The following is a 21,670-nucleotide window of genomic DNA, read 5'->3' as shown; positions in this document are numbered from 1 at the left end:
GTCCAGTTTAGAGGTCTGGTTTGGCTCTCCCGCTACTGATTTCTCTCTGCTGTTGCTGTTGGTTTCAGCTACGCCTTGGTATGTATGTATGTATGTTTACATTCCTGTTGGGGATCTGGTATTGTTTGCAAACTAGATCTGAGGTAAGGCAGAGGGGATTGTGGGGGATAGGTTGGTCTCGAGCTTCTTCTCGATACAGAGCTTTGCTAAGCGGCCGAGGATCGGCTCCGAACCCATGTGTAAGAACAAAGGCGAGATGAACACTCCACATGGAACGTTATGGTAAGGACATAACTTCTATTTTTGTGAAATTACAGAAAATTAAATAGGATTATATTTTTAAGTAGCAAGTTTTATATAGGCTCATTGGTAATTACTACGCTAGCTGCCCTTGCACGCAATTTTAAGCCCAGTCAGTCTCCTTTTTGTTCTCAGAATAACCTATCCCTTTTGGTTATAGATTATTCTTACCCATCCCATGGTCTGTAATTGTATATTAATCCTAATGAGAATAACTGGGATGATATCTTAGATAATTTGAAGGGATCCATGCATTAGATGTTAAGAGCTGCATCTGTTCATTAGTAATACAGGGGGCAGTCCTTGGGTAAATTTTCTGTTTCCTGTCCATAGATTTAAGTTTCAGCTGAAAAGGGATAGGGATAAAGTTTGTTTTATGTGGACAGGGAATCTGTTCCACAGCAGCATATCTTCTGCAAAGTATACTTGTCTTTCAGAATCATTTTGTTGTTGCAGCAGAGGTTTAGATTCCTAGACCAAGAACTTCTGATGCCATTTGACTTGCTGAGGTGCAGTAAATCCATCACTGATGGGTCATACACAGGTCATTTCTTAGCAGTCTGTAGGATGCCAAGTATAGTTTGAGTTGGTCCAAATAAGACTGTGTCCTTTTAGTAAGGTATCTCTGTGGGCATTGCAGTTGTTGCATGTGTCTGAAACGATGCATGCCAAATGGGGCATTCAGTAATTTGCCAGTGGAGGGCTGAATAAAGGTGGATAATAATATCCTTGGATCTAGACACAATCCTTTTGTTTATAAGCTGTGTAATATAGAAGGACTTTCTTAACAACAATAGACACATGTTGGTCAAAAGTTCAGTCGTACTCCACATAAGTTCCCAAATCTTGAATAGCTGGGTCAATACTTAGGTGTGTATTGCCACTGCGGTAGTTCCCTGTGGTAGATGACTTCCCAAAAGACAATAATGCACTTTTTGGCATTTTGTTTCAGACCTTGATTTTGACACCATTTGTTTATTTGAGACCAAACATATTGCAGGCTGGCCAAGTCATTTGGGGATGCAGTGACTGCTCTGAGCTTGCAGTCACCCGGTAACTTAGTCAGGCAGAGCCCTGTGGTGTTGGCTTTTACTTCAGAAAAGCAAATGTCAAACAGAAGACGTCACAGCACAGAGTCCTGGTAGACTCAACTCTTTGTGGTGGTGACTTCCCCTGTTTTGATTTTATGTCCTGTGAGCCAGTTGGCAATCCAGCAGGTAACGTAGGGGTTTATTCCCAGTTTATTTGTCTTTTCTACTATGTCTTAGTGGGAAATTGTGTCAAAAGCTTTGGCCACATCAAGGTATGGGGTATGTACCATTTTGCCTTCATCCATTGCTTTGGTGACCTTTACAAGGTTGTGTAAGCATGACTTGCCCTTGATGAATCCAAACTGAAACTGGTCTAGTGCTTGGAGGTTCCCTGTGTCCTGACTGATTTCATAAGTCTTTTGAAGGCCTTGTATATGGGGCTGGTCAGACTTATGCTCTGTAATTACCTAAGTCCGTGGAAAGTCTTCCCTTTTCATATATTAAGTATGAGTAATATAGGACAAATTAAGGACAAAGGGAGGAAAGTTGATCCAGGCAAAAACTGAGTTGGGGAAAACATGAAACAACTTTAATGCACAGGTAATTAGACATATTATTGGTCTGTAGTCCTTATCCGTTTGTATTATGTATAGCATATAGAGTTAGAAAAGCTGAAGTACATCATTTTCAGAGTTGGATTTTCACTGAAAATGCAGAAGTTGGAAGTGCAGTGGGGAGAAATTTAGGATACCCCCATGCATATACAGGCACATCAGACCCTTAAAGAATTCTTATTTTTGGGTAAAAGTAAAAAAAAAAAAAAAAAAAAAAGGCTAATTTGGCCAAACACTGACCGAGAGGTAGAGTTTGAAAGATGAGTGCACTAAGAATGCAGTCATTTTCACAAAGTAAACTGTATTATAGATTCATAGGTAATTACTATGCTAATGACCATGAATGGCCTTTTTAAGCCTAGCCATACTTCTCAAATGTATTTGACAGGTTTTGATGCCACTGAGTTTAGTGCGGGAATAGCTTTGGTATGGGTGATAAACATTTACAGGCTTCCTCTTCCTAATGGGGACATAGGTGGCAGACCAAGGGTAAACTCACAATTCTCTATCCGCTGAGCCAAGTTGCACTTTAATAAGTGCAGGGAGGAACTTTACTTCATGAGAATAGAAAGCTTGTTGCAGACAAAGGGTAGAGTCCGAGTCTGAAATGCATACCTTTTCCTCTAACATGTCTCACTTATGTTGCAGATGAGGTTTATATCCCTAGAATGGGTGTTTCCAATACTGTTTGTTTTGCAGATGTGCAGCAGGTCCATAAGGGCAAGATCAGAGGATGCTTTGAAAACCAAGCACAAATTGCCACTCTGTCTGTAGGAGACCAGGTACAAGACTTTGAGGTAGTGAACATAGAACATGTTGTCTACACCATATATTCTTTTTGTGAGGAACCTCTGTGGATGCTCCACTTGTTGCATATACCAAATCAGGTACATACTGAAGGTAGCATTGTATTCAGTGATTGGTCAGATGAGGACTGAGTATAAGAGAACAATGACATCTTTGGACCTAGATGCCATACCCTTGCTTATAAGTTGCGCAACATAGAATAATTTGTGTACTATAGTAGACACATGACGATCAAAGGCTATTATCAATGCAGTAATTTTCAGGGGTGATTGTCGTTCTGAAACATACTGTCTTGCACTTTTTTTTGGAATTTTGGTTTAGACTGTCACTCTGGCACCAGTTATTAGGTTTGTGTGAGGCATTCTTGGAGGATGTTTGTTTCTTTGGGGGATTCTGTGACAGCACTTAAATTGCAGTCACTTCCTAACTTAGTCAGTGAGAGTCCTTTGATGTCGACCTTTACTTTAAAGAAGGAGATGCCAGTAAGGAGCAACCCCAGTATCAAGCCCTGGGGGGCCTCCACTAGTGACTGGCCCTTTTGGGGAGGTTGACTCACCTATCCTGACATCTTTAGTCTTCTCTTTGAGCCAGCTGACTATCCACTGGGTGATGTAGGGGGTAATGTGTAGTTTTGTGAGCTTGTGTAAATTCCAAGTGAAGTATTGAAGTGCCTATGCCAGGTTAAGGTGGGCAGTATGCACCATTTTGCTTTTATCAATTGCTTTGGTGACCTTCTCAAAGTACATTAGGTTGAGTGCTAATGACCTGCCCTTGACAAAACCAAACTGAGTTGGAATGTATGAAGTTTGCCTTTGGTTGTTGTTTTTCATGTCCATGAATATTCTTTCCATTGTATTACATATGAGAATAGTCTAGCTTTGGGTCTATAGTTTTCTTGGTCCGTGGATGGCCCCTTTCTGTACAGGAATAACAGTTGCATTCCTTCATGAAGCCTGTTTGGAAGCTGTAATTGAATAGTGCTTCTAGTGTGCCTGACAGGTCATGTTTTATATTGTTAAGGAAGAATCCTGGGATATCAGGTTCCATAGATGTAGTGTTTTTGGGTATTGAGAATAAGGAAGCTGGAACAGATGACAGTTTGATTATAAAAGTTTACATAATGAGCAGTAGATGACACTAAAGTCTTCGATACCACCTTTGGTTTAATATATGTTCCAGATGCATGGACTATTAGCTCATTTTATTTTTTTAATATTTTATAGGGAATTTCCATGCAGTTAAGAATCTAATTAATGCTTTTCAGGCTTAGAAAGCAAGAGTTGTAGTTGTATGCTCCTGCATTACAGACATAGAAATAATTTCTGCTATGTGCATGACAAGAATTTTTAAGAATGAATGTACAGACTGATGAACGTGATTTTTCAAGATTCTTGGAGTATTTGTTGAATTGTCATGATGTATACAGGCAGGACCTTTTTGCCATTGTTTCTGTTATGATAAGGAACTTTCAAAGTTTGACCTTTGCATTACAATGTTTGTCATGGGGTGGTATCCATATGGTTAGAAATCTGTCAGTAACAAGTGTGAGTCTGTGACATGGTCTTGACTGTTTGGCGTTATCCGAGGAAGACAGACAAGAATATGTCATAATGTAAAAACAGATGATTGTACTGTGGCAATATAGTTTCAGCACTTCTAAAGTTCAGAAACTGATTGTGTTTTCCCAGATAAAAAAACAAGCTGTGTGCAAGATTCTGTTAATTGCTACAACAAGATGAAATTCTTTCTCAGAAAAGAAGTGTCTGGGCAGTTTAAAAAGAATCAAAATCCATTTCATTACTATTCTTGGGACTAATATTTTTTCTTCAAATGAACTCTTCTGTTAAGCATAGAATGGATTCCACTTATTTCCAGCTTGCATGTCATAAATCTAGACACCAGTGCAGGGTATGAATGGCTGCATGTTCAGCAAATAGAGAGAAGGAAAAGACAGCCATGTTATCTGTTTCATGCAAGGAAACAAGGAAACACATTGCTAAAATGCACAGAAAAAAGTCAGGTTCATTTGGTGACTGTAAACAGGTTTCAGCTTGTACGATATGTGAACCAGACGTCTGACCTTCAGCCTGTGTATTTAGCATGGAGAGTCTTTGATTTTAATAACTTTTTCTTTTCACATGCTCTAATTTTAAATATGCTGTTGTATAATTGTAGGGGATTTCAGATTCTATGATTCTCAAACACTGAAAAATGCATATTATGTGGCATTCAAAATTAATGTGTTTAGATATTTTAACAAGACTGTGTAAAAGACATTTGCAAATGTGTGCATGTGTGATTGAAGATTAAATACACAAGAGTGTACACGCGACACCCCACCCACACAACAGGGATTCTTGTACTGAGAGAGAGAATTACTTTTTTAACATAGTAAGCCAAGGTTTAGGTATGTATCTTTTGGTTTATTTCATATAATTTTAATTTCATATAATGTAATTTAATTCTGAAGGCTTCATAGGAATGCAGAATAGTTGCATACATTACAAAATCCTTAAAACATTCGCTCACGGCACCAAATAAAACTCCAAGTCCAAAAAGTGCCAAGGGAAACAAATCCAGTACCCAGAAAACAGTAAAAGGATTTTTATTCAGTCAAACAAGTCACTTGAACACATTAATGCTCCTCAATGTAAAAATACATTTTTGTCATTAAAACTTCATCAGATGTGGACTGTAAGCATTAAACACGGTTATATACTTCACAAATTTCCGTACATAACAATCAGTTGAATTGAATTAGACAATTTTAAAGGAACAGCTTATTAAAAGATTTTTAAAATGATTTTTTACAAAAAATATATATATAACTTTCCTTCTGTTAAAATAAAGAAAAAAATTATGTATATTCTAAAATGCTGATAAATAAACATTTAATACCTATATAAGTACTTTAAAATCAATTGAATAACATCCTACCCATATAAATATTATTAAAAATAAAAACGTAATCATTTAATTTATACACATTGTTCATATTTTTTAAATTAGAGCTCCCTCCTATGGCTAAAAATTAGTAAAAACAGACTTTCGGCTTTTCCCTGTTAGGAGTCGCCACAGCGGAACTCCAGTCTACTCATTTGCTAGACAGTGGATATTTCGATGCTGAGTTGCCAGCCCGACCTTCAACGAAGGCATGCCCATTCACGCTCGCACCTACCTGCATGTCTTTAACGTCACTTGACCATGGGGAGGGCATGCAGACTCCACAGAAGGCGCTCCAGCTGAGAATCGAACGGGAGAACCTCTTGCTGTGAGGCAACAATGCTAACCGCTGCACCACCGCGGAATATGGCTAAAGATTAGTAATGGCTAAAGAGTAGTAATACAACTAAAAAGTGAATAGAAAACTGAACACCATAAACAATTCGTACACATGTAGCCCCCTTCAATTAAATAAATTACCAATAATAAAATGTAGAAAATATGTATAAAAACAATGCCAAGTCCTTAAAGCATATTATAACCTTTATAATTTAGCAGCTCTTAATTTTAATAAGGGAGCTATTGAAATATTCTCATTTAGATGTGGTACATTTGCTTGTAATGTGACTTGCCACCATAGCTCCCCGTACTGAATTCTTTATTCCCACAACCTGCCTCTTATCTTTCGCTACCCTTTCTAATAAAAAAACAGATAATTGGCATTCATACATACTTGCTGATGTTTATACAGAGCATTGGTCTCTTTCTTAGTTTGTATGTCGTAGCAGTATTCATAGATTCTTTTCTTTAATTTCCACTCATTCTTTCCCACATAGAAAGAAGAGCATATTTGACACACTGCTAAATTTATTAGACTACTTGAATAACAATTGTAAAATTATTTTCCTTTTACTGACAAGTTTCTACCGTCTAAAAATAAAATGTCCTTGTTGTATTTGTACATGCATTGTGCACAGTAACCACATTTGTATGTACCATTCTTCTTTTTTTCATATTTCCTTGGCCATAATCATTTTCTACCAAATTCTTCAGTTTGTGGGAATTTTTGTAAACAATTTTTAATTTTTTTTTTTTATATTTTATCCAAAACTGTAAAACTTATAAATCTATTCCATTTCAATTCCATAACCCTTTTTATCCATACTGGTACTAGCATTGTATTCCAACACCAGTGCCCTTTCAAAATCTTCATTTTTACTGTGCTGGTTATTAGTTTCATTGTCAGTACTAACCCCAAGGATGGGCTTAAATCTCTCTAATCTCCCTTCCCATATGTCTTTTTATATTTGCTCAATTATAGAATTGGTATTTCCTAGCCTTAAACATACTCTCCAATGTCTCATCCTCCTTCTCCAAATTTATATTGACCGAAGTCATCCTGCATGATCTAATAAATTGACCTTTTACTATATTCTTTTTATAGTGCAAAGGGCGTGCACTATTAAAATGCAAGTATGAATTTGAGAAGGTATTTTTCCTGTATACTTTAGAATTAAAATTATTTTCTTTGTATATTTTCATATCTAGGTATTGCAATATTTCTTGGGAAACTTTGTGTAAATTCTAAAAAAAAAAGTGCTATTGTTTAAAAATCCTAAAAGTTCTTGTATTTTCTCATTTGGGGCTACCGATAAAATACATTTGTCACCTAAAAACCTACTATACATAGACCAACATTCATTTTAAATAGAGTTCTTAACCGGTTTTTTTTTTTCCCATCTAGCCAGGACTAGGTTCGCATAGGTGGGAGTGCATACCACAACCATTGCCACCCCTTTTATTTGGTGATAAAATTCACCTTTGAAGTATATAAAATAAATTAGCATGTCAAGCAATTATTGTATGTCAAATCTTTTTCATCAAAAATAATTTCCTCTAATAATTTAATTCCTTCTGTTGTAGAATACTAGAAAACAGATCTACAACATCATTTAAGAATGATATCTCTTCCTTAAATAAATCCCCTTTTAATTCTCTTAAAAAGTCCCAAGAATCCCTCAGTATATTTTTCTTTTTAACCAAATACATTTTAATGTAGTGTCAACATGTTTCGCCAAGTGGAAGGTTTTCGAACCTTCTGCTGAAACAATGGGTCTCCAAGGCAGATCTAGTCCATCTTTGTGCACTTTGGGGATTTCAAATATGGAAGGTATTCTAAGTTTTTCTACTTTTAAGGAACTTACGTTTTTTGATGTATGAAACCTCTAAAAACATATCTTCTAGGGCCATGTCTATTCTTCTATATGCTATATTGATTTTGTTCCTTGACATGCTAGTATATTTACTGGTATCCATTATAATGTTCATTTTCCTTCATGTGTCAGGATATAAAGCAATACTGTTCCCCCTCCCTTATCAGGTTTCATGACCCTTACATTCTTGTTATTCCTAAGGTCGTTTAAAACTTTATTTTCATTAGCATCCAAATTTGCCTTATATTTCACCTTAGAATAACCTTTTCTAATCTTGTTCTCCACAATAAGTTCAACATTTTTAATCTGTGGGTGCAGGGGGCGAGGTTAAAAACACTTTTTTTCTTTATTTCACTATATTGGTTAATAACATTGTCATCTGGGAAGAATAATTCTAAATTTTTCTTATGACCATCTTTACATCAAATAAAATTCTTGCTAAGTCACCTTTCCTTAAAGTTATAAATTTCATACCTCTAGATAGAAGGCTAAAATGCTCATCTTTCATTTCTATTTCACTGAATTTGTATATACTGTAGCCATTTTTCACAAATCTATGCATATTATTTTCATCCTGTTTAATCATATTTCCATCACATTCCAGCTTGGGGTGGAGGGATGCTTGTCATATTTACTATCTCCCCTCCCCTTTCTTCCTCCCTCCAAAAATTCTGTTGGTGTTAATTCTTGTCCATATTCCTAATTCTTTCCAATCTTCTGATGGGTGGGATTTCATTAAAATCGTCTGATTCATTCACTTGTTCTCCTATTTGTACCTCCTTATTTTGATTCAAGTCATATCCGTCATTCCTTCTATTGGGTTTCCATGCCCTATGAGCAAACTTTGGTTTAGGATAGCTTAATTTGTTTTTGTATTCATTCAAATCTCTTTCTAATTTCTTTATTTTCCTTTTAACTAACTCATCACACTTTCAGTCTGTTTCACTCATTATGTTGTAGTACTTATCTTATTCAGAAGGAATAGTGTGGATTAAATTGTCTTTAATACAAGCATTTAACATTTCTTTCTCTTTCTGTAGTTCAACGTTTAGCGTATCATTTTCTTTCACCATTCCTTTAAGAATATCCAGTCCTCAGCTACTAAAAATTTCTAAAAGTTCATTACGAAAATCACTGCCAGCTTTTACATTATTAGGGTATTTTCATACCCTCAGGCCTTTCGCCACAATTCTCTCAATAATACACTGTTTTAGATACGAGTTCTGTATATATCTAGTGTCTTGTATTTATGTAACAGCTTAGACAGTTTTTTTAATTTAATATTAAAAGAATCATTAACTGGTGCCGGTTCAAAAACATTAGTTCTGAATTTGCTAGTGTAACTCACCTGCAACCAGTCCTTCACATCCATTTTATCTGTGTATGTAGTTACTGGATTTGTCCATTTTTCTTTTTTCCATCAAACCATTTGCTAACGCTGCAGAAAATGTCTATTGCCATGGTGGTATAGCAGAACTTCCATTTTCAACAGCTCCCTTTTCACCATTTAACTCCTTTAAAATCTGTGGTGTGTGATTAAAGTCCATTTCTTCCATTATATCTGCTCCATTTACCTCCATAAGCGCTGGTTGGTTTTGCACCGTTTGGAGCCGATAAAGGAAATAACTTCTTTGTTCCGCCTGTCTCTCTACTACTTGACCCCAGTTCAATCATAGATTGGCTGAGCGGGGTTAGGAGGTCTAATAATTGTGAGAGCTGACCCGTCAGCTTTCTTGCTTGCTCAAGCTCCTCCTTAGTACCCATTCCTTTGTTATCCAGGCTGGTATCTGTATCCATAGCAAAAATCCACTAATAAATCCTTTAAAACGTTCACTCAAGGCACCAAATAAAACTCAAAAAAAAAAGTGCCAGGGGAAACGAAGCAAGTACCCAGAAAACAATAAAAGGATTTTTTTTAGCCAAACAAGTCACTTGAACACACAAATGCTTCTCAATGTAAAAATAAATTTTTGTCATTAAAACTTCATCAGATATGAACTTCAAGCATTAAACACCGTTATGTACTTCACAAATTTACATACATAACGATCCATTGAATTAAATTAGACAATTTTAAAGGAACAGCTTATTAAAATGATTTTAAAAGGATTTTTACAAAAAATATCTAACTTTCCTTTTGTTAAAAGCTAGAAAAAAATATTATGTATATTCTAAAATATTCATAAATAAGCATTTAATACCTATATAAGTACTTTAAAAACCATTGAAAATTTGAAAAAAAAAACAGCCACAAAGGTACCAGTATAAACCAGTAAGTCAATCCAAGATACCACAAGACCAGGAATAAGTCGGAGTTCTTGTAAAATCCACTTTAATATAGTCGCAAACACATTATATCTGCTCCTTAGTTCTTAGTTTTACCCACATAAAAAACACGAGCGCTTTCGCCTGGTCCTACCAGGCTTTTTCAAGTGAGACAGTGTTAACTCTTTTTGTTTTGTCGACTATTAAAACTTTTTTTTTTTTTTTTTTTGCAAGTTTGAACTGCACTGGACTATTATTCAACGAATTGCTTGGTTTTCAACACACTAGCTGAATTTTTGGCTTTAAAATCAGCTTGGTATATATTTTTTACCACAAAGTCCTTGTCGTTTGGACCGGAAAGGCTTTTGCTTCACTTTTACCTGGTTTACTCTTGATTTTACTGGTTTGTTCGTATATCCTCCTTTTTAGCTTAAGTTCAGTTTCACCCACATAAAAATAGTGACATACCTTCCACCGAGCTAGATAAATAAGACCATTGGAATCTATTTAAAATAACTTCTTTCTTGTTCATTATAAAGCTACATTGTAAACACTGCCCACATTTATAGGTACCAACTTTCTTTCTACCATTTGCCTCCTTTTTATCATTTTCTAAGGTATTTTTCACACTGAGTTTTTATACACAAATTTATTTTCTTTGTTGGTTGTTCCAAATCAGTAAGGTTTTTACATTTATTCCAGTCCTCACTAATGGTTTTCCTGACTACTACACTGCTAGCATTATATTCTAGCACCTTTGCTTTGCTAAATTGATTCTGCTGTAAGGAGTCAGTACAATGGTTCTCCATTTGCCAAGGATAGGTTTATATTTATCATTTCTACCTTCCTGCACTTGTTTTATAATATCTTCAAGAAACTCTTTTGGATAACCCATTGCTGAAAATAATCATTTGAGGAAATTACACTCCTTCAAAAAATCATTTGCATCATAGGTCATAAGACTTGCCCTTACATACTGCTCTTTCACAATATTTCTTATGTAATGGGTGAGCATTATTGTAGTGCAAATATGAGTTAGTAAAGGTGTTTTTTCTATGCACCCTTGAATTGAACTTGTTGTTTTCTTTGTATATTTCTATATCTAAATATTGTAGTTTTTCGTCAGAAACTTTGAAAGTAAATTTAAGAAATGGGGTGGTGGTATGTATAAAATCAACAAATTTCTGAATTCTAGTCTTGTTATCCATCCAAAAAATGCAGATGTCATCCAGGAACCTCTTATAGAGGCTCCAACATTTCTTATACACAGAGTCCAGTATATGTTTTTCTTCCCATTTAGCTAAAGTTAAGTTAGCATAGGTGGGTGTGCATGCAGCACCCAACTTAATTTAGGCTTAATGTTTGGCCAAGTGAACAATACCAACAGTTCTAACAGGAGAAAAAGTACCATAAACAAAGCTTTACATCCCCAGATGCGTAATTGTGAACTGATTTTAGAGTCTGAAATTAGAAAAGCCATACCAAAAGTTAAATACAAAAACAATATAAGCATAAATGAAAGGGCTATTTTGGATAAGCTTAGATTGAATAAACACACAAGGGTGATGAAACCAGACAAAGGTGGGGGAATGGTACTGATGGATACTGTAATATATGAAGGAAAGGTGAATGAAATACTAATGGACACCGACAAATATGAAAGTGTATCAAGAAATAAAGTTAACATTTTGTTGTTGGAGAGTTTCTCCCCGGGCCTCTCCTGAAAACAGGATCTGTGGAACCTAGTCGGACTTTCCCAGTCAAATGTTAAACAAAAAATAAAATATAATAGAAGGATTAATAGACATCAGTACCTACAATTTTTAAAGGTCGACAAACCCAAGATCCCTACAATCTTTGGAATACCCAAAACTCGTAAAAATGAAAGGGACCCCCCCCACACACACACACACACACACACACACACACAGAGACTGATAGTCTCAGCTGAGGGGTCCAAAACTCTACCTTTAGCTAAATTGGTAGACTCTAAGTTAAAAAATATTTGGTTGAAAAGGAAGAATATCCTAAAAGATTCCTGGGATCTCCTTAGGGATGTGCATAATGGTTTGTTCAGCAAAGATCTGACCTTTTATTACAATTGACGTCATTGACCTCTTTACATGTATTCCCCACTCTGATGGAATGCAGATGTTAGAAGAAATTTTATTTGAGGAGACAGCAATGTCCCAGGCTGATAGGTTGGTGTGCCTCAACCTGATGGAATTATTTTAAAATACAATTTTATTTATTTCAAAGGAGAATTGTACCAACAGGTTAGAGGGTGATGATGGGCGCTGCATGCGCACCCACCTATACTAACTTAATTTTAGCTAAATGGGAAGAAAAACATGTACTGGACTGTGTATAAAATTGTTGCAGCCTCTGTAAGAGGTTCCTGGATGACATCTGCAATTTTTTGGGTGGATAACAAGAACAGAATTCAGGAATTTGTTGATTTTATAATACCACCACCCCATTTCTTAAATTTACCTTCAACGTTTCTGATGAAAAACTACAATATTTAGATATAGAAATATACAAAGAAAACAGGTTCAATTTAAGGGTGCATAGAAAAAAACACCTTTACTAACTCATATTTGCACTACAATAATGCTCACCCATTTAATTACAAGAGAAATATTGTGAAAGGGCAAGTCGTATGACCTCTGATACAAATGATTTTTTGAATGAGTGTAATTTCCTTAAAGGATTTTTTAGCAAGGGGTTATCCAAAAGTGTTTCTTTATGATATTATAAAACAAGTACAGGAAAGTAAAAATGATAAATATAAACCCATCTTTGGTCAGCCCTTAAAGGAGAACCATTGTACTGACTCCTTACAGCAGAATCAGTTTAGCAAAGCAATGGTGCTAGAATATAATGCTAGTCTGGAAAATCATTAGTGAGGAGTGGAATGAATGTAAAAACCTCACTGATTTGGAACAAATAACTGAAATTTGTGTATAAAAACTCACAAAGTGTGAAAAATGCCTTACAAAATGATAAAAAGAAGGCAAATGGTAGAAAGAAAGTTTACCTATAAATGTAGGCAGTGTTCACAATGTAGGTTTATAATGAACAAGGAGGAAGTTATTTTAAGTAGTAGAAATATGGTTCTAAGCAGCAAAGGATATTTTAACTGTGATTCCAGTGGTCTTATTTATCTAGCTCGGTGTGAGGTATGTCACTCTTTTTACATGGGGAAAACTGAACATAAGCTAAAAAGGAGGCTATACGAACACCTGTACGATATGCAGAATAGGAAGTAAACAAATGCCCCTTTTAAACTTTCTTTAACATGTGTTAATGCTAATTATTCTTTTTTGTTTTGGAAGCGGTTAAAAAAGATGTTGGAGGGGGACAATGGGAAGAGAAAATAGAATATAAAGAGCTATGGTGGCAAATAACACTTCAAGCCACCTCTCTTCTAGGTTTAAATGAGAATATCTCCCTAGTATCCCTTCTAAAATTAAGGGCAGCTAAATTATAAGATCACAAAACAAAACCAAAATGTCAGTTGGTGTTTGCATTTTTCTGCTTTTTTTCTTTGTTCTTTCACATTGAGATGCAATTTTGAGTTTGACCACTAGAGTGTAATAATGAATCATTTTACTTTTATTTTAATTGAAATTATTTTACTTAAGACATTTATGAATTGTACAGGTCCTGTAAACATATTTATTTTATAAAGTTTGTAAAATGTATTTTGCTGACCTTTTATATATTCATGGCTAGTTTTTACAGTGGTCTTAATGCTTTTTAATGGTCTTATGGTTCATATAGTTTTAACATGAATATTCATGAGTATCCGTGGTGGTGGTGCTGCGGTAGCGTTGTCGCCTCACAGTATGATGCTGTCCAGTTCGATTCTTAGCTAGAGCGTCTTCTGCGTGGAAATGTGTGAATGGGCGTACCTTCGTTGAAGGTTGTGCGTCAGGGCTGGCAACTCGGCACGTAAAAATCAACTGCCAATCATTAGCGGACCAGAGTTCCACTGTGGCGACCCCTAACCAGGAAAAGCCGAAAGACAGTCATTCATGAGTATTTATGATGTTTTAACTGGATGTTTTTTATTGGTCAATTTACTTTTTAAAGGATTCTAAAAGCCATTATTTTGTTCTCTGACCCACATCTGATGAAGTGATTTAAACGAAAATGCTGTTTTTCAATGTGTGTGTTCATGTATTTGTACCTATATTAAAGTGGATTTTACAAGAACTCTGACTTCTTCCTGGTCTTTGTGGTTCCTTGGATTGAATTAAAAACCATTGAATTACATCATATCCATATAAATATCATTAAAAATAAAAATTGAATCTTTTATTTTATATACATTGTTTGTATTTCTTATATTAGAGCTCACTCCTATGGCTAAAGATTAGTCATACAACTAAAAAGTGAATAAAAAATTGAACAGCATAAACAAGTCATAAACATGTAGCCCTTCAATTAAATAAATGCACTTTTGTAAAAATTATTACCAATGATAAAATATAGAAAATATGTATAAAAACAATACCAAGTCCTTAAAGCATATTATAACTTTTATAATTTAGCAGCTGTTAATTTTAATAAGAGCTATTAAAATATTCACATTTAGACGTGGTGGTACATTTGCTTGTAATGTGACTTGCCACCATAACTCCCTATACTCGATTCTTTCCTCCCACAACCCGCCTCATATCTTTCTCTACCCTTTCTAATACACATAACAGATAATAAGTATTCGTATATACTTGCTGATGTTTATACAGAGCATTGGTCTATTAGTTCGTATGTCGTAGCAGTGTTCATAGATTCTTTTCTTGAATTTCTGCTCAGTCTTTCCCACATAGAAAGAACAACATATTTGACACACTACTAAATATGTTAGACCACTTGAATCGCAAATAAAATTCTTTTCCTTTTACTGACAAATTTCTACCTTCTAAAAATAAATTTTCCTTGTTGTATACGTACATGCATTGTGTACAATAACCACATTTGTATTTAATTCATATTTCCTTGCCATAATCATTTTCTACTAAGTTTTTCAGGTTGTGGGAATTTTTATTAACACATTTTAATTTATTTTTTGATATTTTTTCCAGATCTGTAAAATTTAAAAATCTATTCCATTCCAGTTCCATAACCCCTTTTTTATCATGCTGGTACTAGCATTGTATTCCAACACTAGTGCTCTTCCAAAATCTTCATTCTTATTGTGCTGGTTATTAGTTTCATTGTCAGTACTAATGCCAAGGATGGGCTTAAATCTGTCTAATCTGCCTTCCCATACTTCTTTTTTTATTTGCTCAATCATAGAATCAGGGTATTTCCTAGCCTTAAACATACTCTCCAATGTCTCTGCCTCCTTCTCAAAATCTTATTGACTGAAGTCATCCTGCTTGACCGAATAAAATTACCTTTTTACTATATTCTTTTTATAGTGCAAAGGGTGTGCACTATTAAAATGCAAGTATGAATTCGAGAAGGTATTTTTCCTGTAAACTTTAGAATTAAACATTTTTTTTTTGTATATTTCCACATCCAGGTATTGCAATCTTTCTTGGGAAACTGTGTAAATTCTAAAAGCAAGTGCGCTGTATAAACCTCAGCAAGTATGTATGAATGCCCATTATTTGTTTTTTGTATTAGAAAGGGTAGAGAAAGGTATAAGAGGTAGGTTGTGGGAGGAAAGAATTGGTTATAGGGAGCTATGGTGGTAAATCACGTTACAAGCAAATGTACCACCAGGTCTAAATGAGAATATTTCAGTAGCTGCCTTATTAAAATTAAGAGCTGCTAAATTATTAAACTTACAATATGCTTTAAGGACTTGGTATCATTGTTTTTATACATATTTTATATATTTTATTATTGGTAATTTTTACAAATAGTGCATTTATTTAATTGAAGGGCAACATGTGTATGAATTGTTTATGGTGTTCAGTTTTCTATTCACTGTTTAGTTGTATTACTAATCTTTAGCCATAGGAGGAAGCGCAAATATAAGAAATGTGAACAATGTATATAAATTAAACGATTAACTAAGTTTTTATTTTTAATGATATTTATATGGATATGATGTTATTCAGTGGTTTTTGAAGTACTTGTATAGGTATTAAATGTTTATCATTATTTTAGAATATACGTAAGATTTTTTTCTTGGTTTTAACAAAAGGAAAGTTATATATTTTTTGTAAAAATCCTTTAAAAATCTTTAATAATCTGTTACTTTTAAAATTGTCTAATTCACTGCAATTAATTGTGTGTACTGTGTTTAGTGCTTACAGTCCATATCTGATGAAGTTTTAATGCGGAAAACATATTTTTACGTTGAGGAGCGTTAATGTGTTCGTGACTTGTTTGGCTGAATAAAAATCCTTTTATTGTTTTCTGGGTACTGGCTTTGACTCTCTTGGCACTTTTTGATTTATTTGGAGTTTTATTTGGTGCCTTGAGTGAACATTTTCAGAATTTATTAGTGGATGTTTGCTATGGATACAGAAACCAGCCTGGATAATGAAGAAAGGGGTACTAAGGAGGAGCTTCCGCATGCAAGAAAGATGATAGGTTGGCTCTCACAATTATTAGACCTCCTAACCTTGCGCAGCAGTCTATGATTGAATTGGTGTCTAGTTGTAGAGAGAGGCAGAACCAAGAAGTTATTTCCTTTATCAGCTCCAAACAGCATGAAATTAATACAGGCAGTAACCAACAAATGCTTATGAAGGTAAATGGAGTGGATGTAATGGAAGGAACACACTTTAGTCACACACCAGAGATTTTAAAATAGTTACATTTTGAAAAGGGAGCTGTTGAAAGTGGAAGTTCCGCTATACCACTAGAGCAACAGCAACGGACGTTTTTTACAGCATTAGCAATTGGTTTGATGGAAGAAGAAAAACTGACTAATCCAGTAACTACATACACAAATAAAATGAATGTGAAGGACTGGTTGCAAGTTAGTTACACTAGCAAATTCAGAATTAATGTTTTTGAACCTGCACCAGTTAATGATTTTTATAATATTTAATTAGAAAAACTGTAAGCTCAAAAACAGAAGAGGCTCAACACGACCAATAAAAATTGATAGATAAAATACTTTAACGCTGCAGGAAGTAAGCGCTTTCACGTTTCAAGAACGCTTCATCAGACTTGAATAACTGCCATGAAATCAAACTGTTTAAATACTATTCAAAAATGCAATCAACCAATCGAAAACACAAATCAATTAATGTTATCTTAATCGCTCATTAAAAATACTTCATAAGACATCACTATGAAATTAATATAGCATATGTAAATACATCATATAAAATATAGAAAAATATATATAGAAAAAATATACTTCAAATCACACATGCATCTCCTATACTAAATTAAAATTAAAATTTAATGTACATATGGACGTGCTGCCAAAAAAGGCTCTAGTGTCATACGTTCATTTAAACCATGCCCTTTATGTCCTTGTAACCTTAGAATCCATCTGTTTTCCCTTTCCTCAGTGTAGTTTCTAATATTACATAGTCTATTTGATTTTCTAATTAGTTCTAACACTGTGAAAGTAAATGTATGTAATGTACCTTGTTGTAAAACATGATTGGCTAGGGCATTAGATTCATTTTCTTTATGTATTGCATATACATGCTCTCTAATCCGTTCTCTCGGGCTTCTGTTTGTCATGCCCACATAAAAGCATGAGCAAGTCTGACACACTGCAATGTATATAATATCTCTGGACTTACAATCAGCATAAAAATTCATATGATAAATCTTGCCAGTGTCAGGATGTATAAAACTATTATTACCAGATATAAAAGTACACTGGTTACAACTCCTACAAGGAAAAGTTCCTATTCTTGTTGAATTAACAGGTCTGGGACCCTCACTCTCATAGCATAATAATCTTTTAAGCGACTTCATATTTCTGTATGCGAAACTGGGTCTGTCACCTACTATTTCTGTTATCTTGTCATCTATTGTTAAGATATTCCAATTTCTCCTAATTGCATCTTTTATTTTCATATCTAAATTACAATAGGGGATAGTCAGTCTCTTATAGCTTTGTATATGGTTGTTGTTGTTTCTCAAACCTTGATCTCTTTTCTGTCTATATAAATATGGTTTCCCTCTGCTATTCCTATTTGATTCAACAGATACTAGAGCTTCATTCACCTCATGTGTATCATAACCTCTTGTTTTGAAATTTTCCATTAGTACTTGTTGTGTCTTATTAAATATTTCCTCATCTGTAGTAAGTCTAGAAACTCTCATACCCTGTCCTGTAACTATGTTAGAAAAAACATGTTTGGGATGCATACTGGTACGGTGTAAGATGGTATTCTTCCAGCATGAATTCCTATACATCTCTGAATGTACATCACCTTCACTTTTCCATACTTGTACATCCAAGAATTCCATGTTGGATAAAGAGCTTTTACATTCAAAACCCAAAAATGTCGTTGTTCCATTTATATAATGGACAAATTCATTAAGTTCTCTCTCAGTACCTGCCCAAATCAAAAAGACATAATCTACAAAACGTTTATAATATCTTATATTCCTGTACCAATGTTCATTCCTTAATATATATGTATTCTCCCAATAAGCCAACACTAAGTTGGCATAGGAGTTTGCGCACGGGGTGCCCATAGCAACCCCTTTCGTTTGTAGATAATAACTTTCCTTGTATACAAATGCATTGTTATTTAAAGTTAAATCCAAAAGTGCTAAAATCCTAAGAATCAAATTTCTAGGTACTTCTTTCTCTATCAAGAACAACCTTAAATATTCCATTCCAGTATCATTGGGAATGGATGTAAATAAAGAAGCTACATCTAAAGTTACTAGTAACTCTTTCCCCATATCATTTCTAGTCTCTAAATTAGCTAAATATTCACCATAGCTTTCAAGAAAATCTTTTGTGTCTCTTAATATTGTCTTCGTATTATTTACTATGGGTCTCAGTTGTTGTTCAACATAAATAGAGGCAGGTTCTAGTATCCAACCTCTGCCTGAGACTATGGGTCTCATAGGGGGGTTTATCAAGGCTTTATGTATTTTTGGTAACCCCCTGAATATAGGTATGGTAGGTTGCTCTACTAATAAAAACTTATATAAATCCCCGTCTATTGTACCACAAAGCAGCATATCATACAATTCGGCATGTACATTCCTTATTAATTCATTCAAAGTCAAAGCATTTAAAATACCATAAGTTTCATCATCACCTAACATCAAGTTCATACTATTATCATGTGTTAGTGCATTTAATATAACAATTGCACCCCCTTTATCCGCTTGTCTGATAACTATTTCTGAATTATTCTGTAGTTCCTGTATACTGAGAAACTCTTCATAACTTAAATTGTAAAACTGTGGTTTATTACCACTTTTATACAGTTCAAACAAATCTTTTTCACATGCCTTCTCAAAGGCTTCTAAAATGGGATGACTTATGGGCATAAAGGTAGAAGGCTTCACAAAAGCATTCCTCTTACCTTCTGTAGTATTACTAAACATGTATAAAAGTGGTAATAAACCACAGTTTTACAATTTAAGTTATGAAGAGTTTCTCAGTATACAGGAACTACAGAATAATTCAGAAATAGTTATCAGACAAGCGGATAAAGGGGGTGCAATTGTTATATTAAATGCACTAACATATGATAATAGTATGAACTTGATGTTAGGTGATGATGAAACTTATGGTATTTTAAATGCTTTGACTTTGAATGAATTAATAAGGAATGTACATGCCGAATTGTATGATATGCTGCTTTGTGGTACAATAGATGGGGATTTATATAAGTTTTTACTAGTAGAACAACCTACCATACCTATATTCAGGGGGTTACCAAAAATACATAAAGCCGTGATAAACCCCCCTATGAGACCCATAGTCTCAGGCAGAGGTTGGATACTAGAACCTGCCTCTATTTATGTTGAACAACTGAGACCCATAGTAAATGATACGAAGACAATATTAAGAGAGACAAAAGATTTTCTTGAAAGCTATGGTGAATATTTAGCTAATTTAGAGACTAGAAATGATATGGGGAAAGAGTTACTAGTAACCTTAGATGTAGCTTCTTTATTTACATCCATTCCCAATGATATTGGAATGGAATATTTAAGGTTGTTCTTGATAGAGAAAGAAGTACCTAGAAATTTGATTCTTAGGATTTTAGCACTTTTGGATTTAACTTTAAATAACAATGCATTTGTATACAAGGAAAGTTATTATCTACAAACGAAAGAGGTTGCTATGGGCACCCCGTGCGCAAACTCCTATGCCAACTTAGTGTTGGCTTATTGGGAGAATACATATATATTAAGGAATGAACATTGGTACAGGAATATAAGATATTATAAACGTTTTGTAGATGATGTCTTTTTGATTTGGGCAGGTACTGAGAGAGAACTTAATGAATTTGTCCATTATATAAATGGAACAACGACATTTTTGAGTTTTGAATGTAAAAGCTCTTTATCCAACATGGAATTCTTGGATGTACAAGTATGGAAAAGTGAAGGTGATGTACATTCAGAGATGTATAGGAAATCATGCTGGAAGAATACCATCGTACACCGTACCAGTATGCATCCCAAACATGTTTTTTCTAACATAGTTACAGGACAGGGTATGAGAGTTTCTAGACTTACTACAGATGAGGAAATATTTAATAAGACACAACAAGTACTAATGGAACATTTCAAAACAAGAGGTTATGATACACATGAGGTGAATGAAACTCTAGTATCTGTTGAATCAAATAGGAATAGCAGAGGGAAACCATATTTATATAGACAGAAAAGAGATCAAGGTTTGAGAAACAACAACCATATACAAAGCTATAAGAGACTGACTATCCCCTATTGTAATTTAGATATGAAAATAAAAGATGTAATTAGGAGAAATTGGAATATCTTAACAATAGATGACAAGATAACAGAAATAGTAGGTGACAGACCCAGTTTCGCATATAGAAATATGAAGTCGCTTAAAAGATTATTATGCTACGAGAGTGAGGATCCCAGACCTGTTAATTCAACAAGAATAGGAACTTTCCCTTGTAGGGGTTGTAACCAGTGTACTTTTATATCTGGTAATAATAGTTTTATACATCCTGACACTGGCAAGATTTATTATATGAATTTTTATGCTGATTGTAAGTCCAGAGATATTATATACATTGCAGTGTGTCAGACTTGCTCATGCTTTTATGTGGGCATGACAAACAGAAGCCTGAGAGAACGGATTAGAGAGCATGTATATGCAACACATAAAGAAAATGAATCTAAATCCTAGCCAATTATGTTTTACAACAAGGTACATTACATAAATTTACTTTCACAGTGTTAGAACTAATTAGAAAATCAAATAGACTAGGTAATATTAGAAACTACACTGAGGAAAGGGAAAACAGATGGATTCTAAAGTTACAAGGACATAAAGGGCATGGTTTAAATGAACGTATGACACTCCAGCCTTTTTTGGCAGCACGTC

General features: G+C 34.5%; 1 protein-coding gene across 5 annotated transcripts in view; it reads left to right on the top strand.

Moving 5' to 3' along the window:
* LOC122813704 (zinc-binding protein A33-like) overlaps nucleotides 1–21,670 on the top strand; it is a 1,378,975-nt gene that overhangs the window by 148,128 nt on the left and 1,209,177 nt on the right. The window lies entirely within an intron of this gene.

This window comes from Protopterus annectens, chromosome 10.part0 (genome assembly GCF_019279795.1).
Source record: "Protopterus annectens isolate FY-2018-M chromosome 10.part0, PAN1.0, whole genome shotgun sequence".
Lineage (NCBI taxonomy): Eukaryota > Metazoa > Chordata > Ceratodontiformes > Protopteridae > Protopterus > Protopterus annectens.
This window is presented reverse-complemented; position numbering and strand designations above follow the sequence as displayed.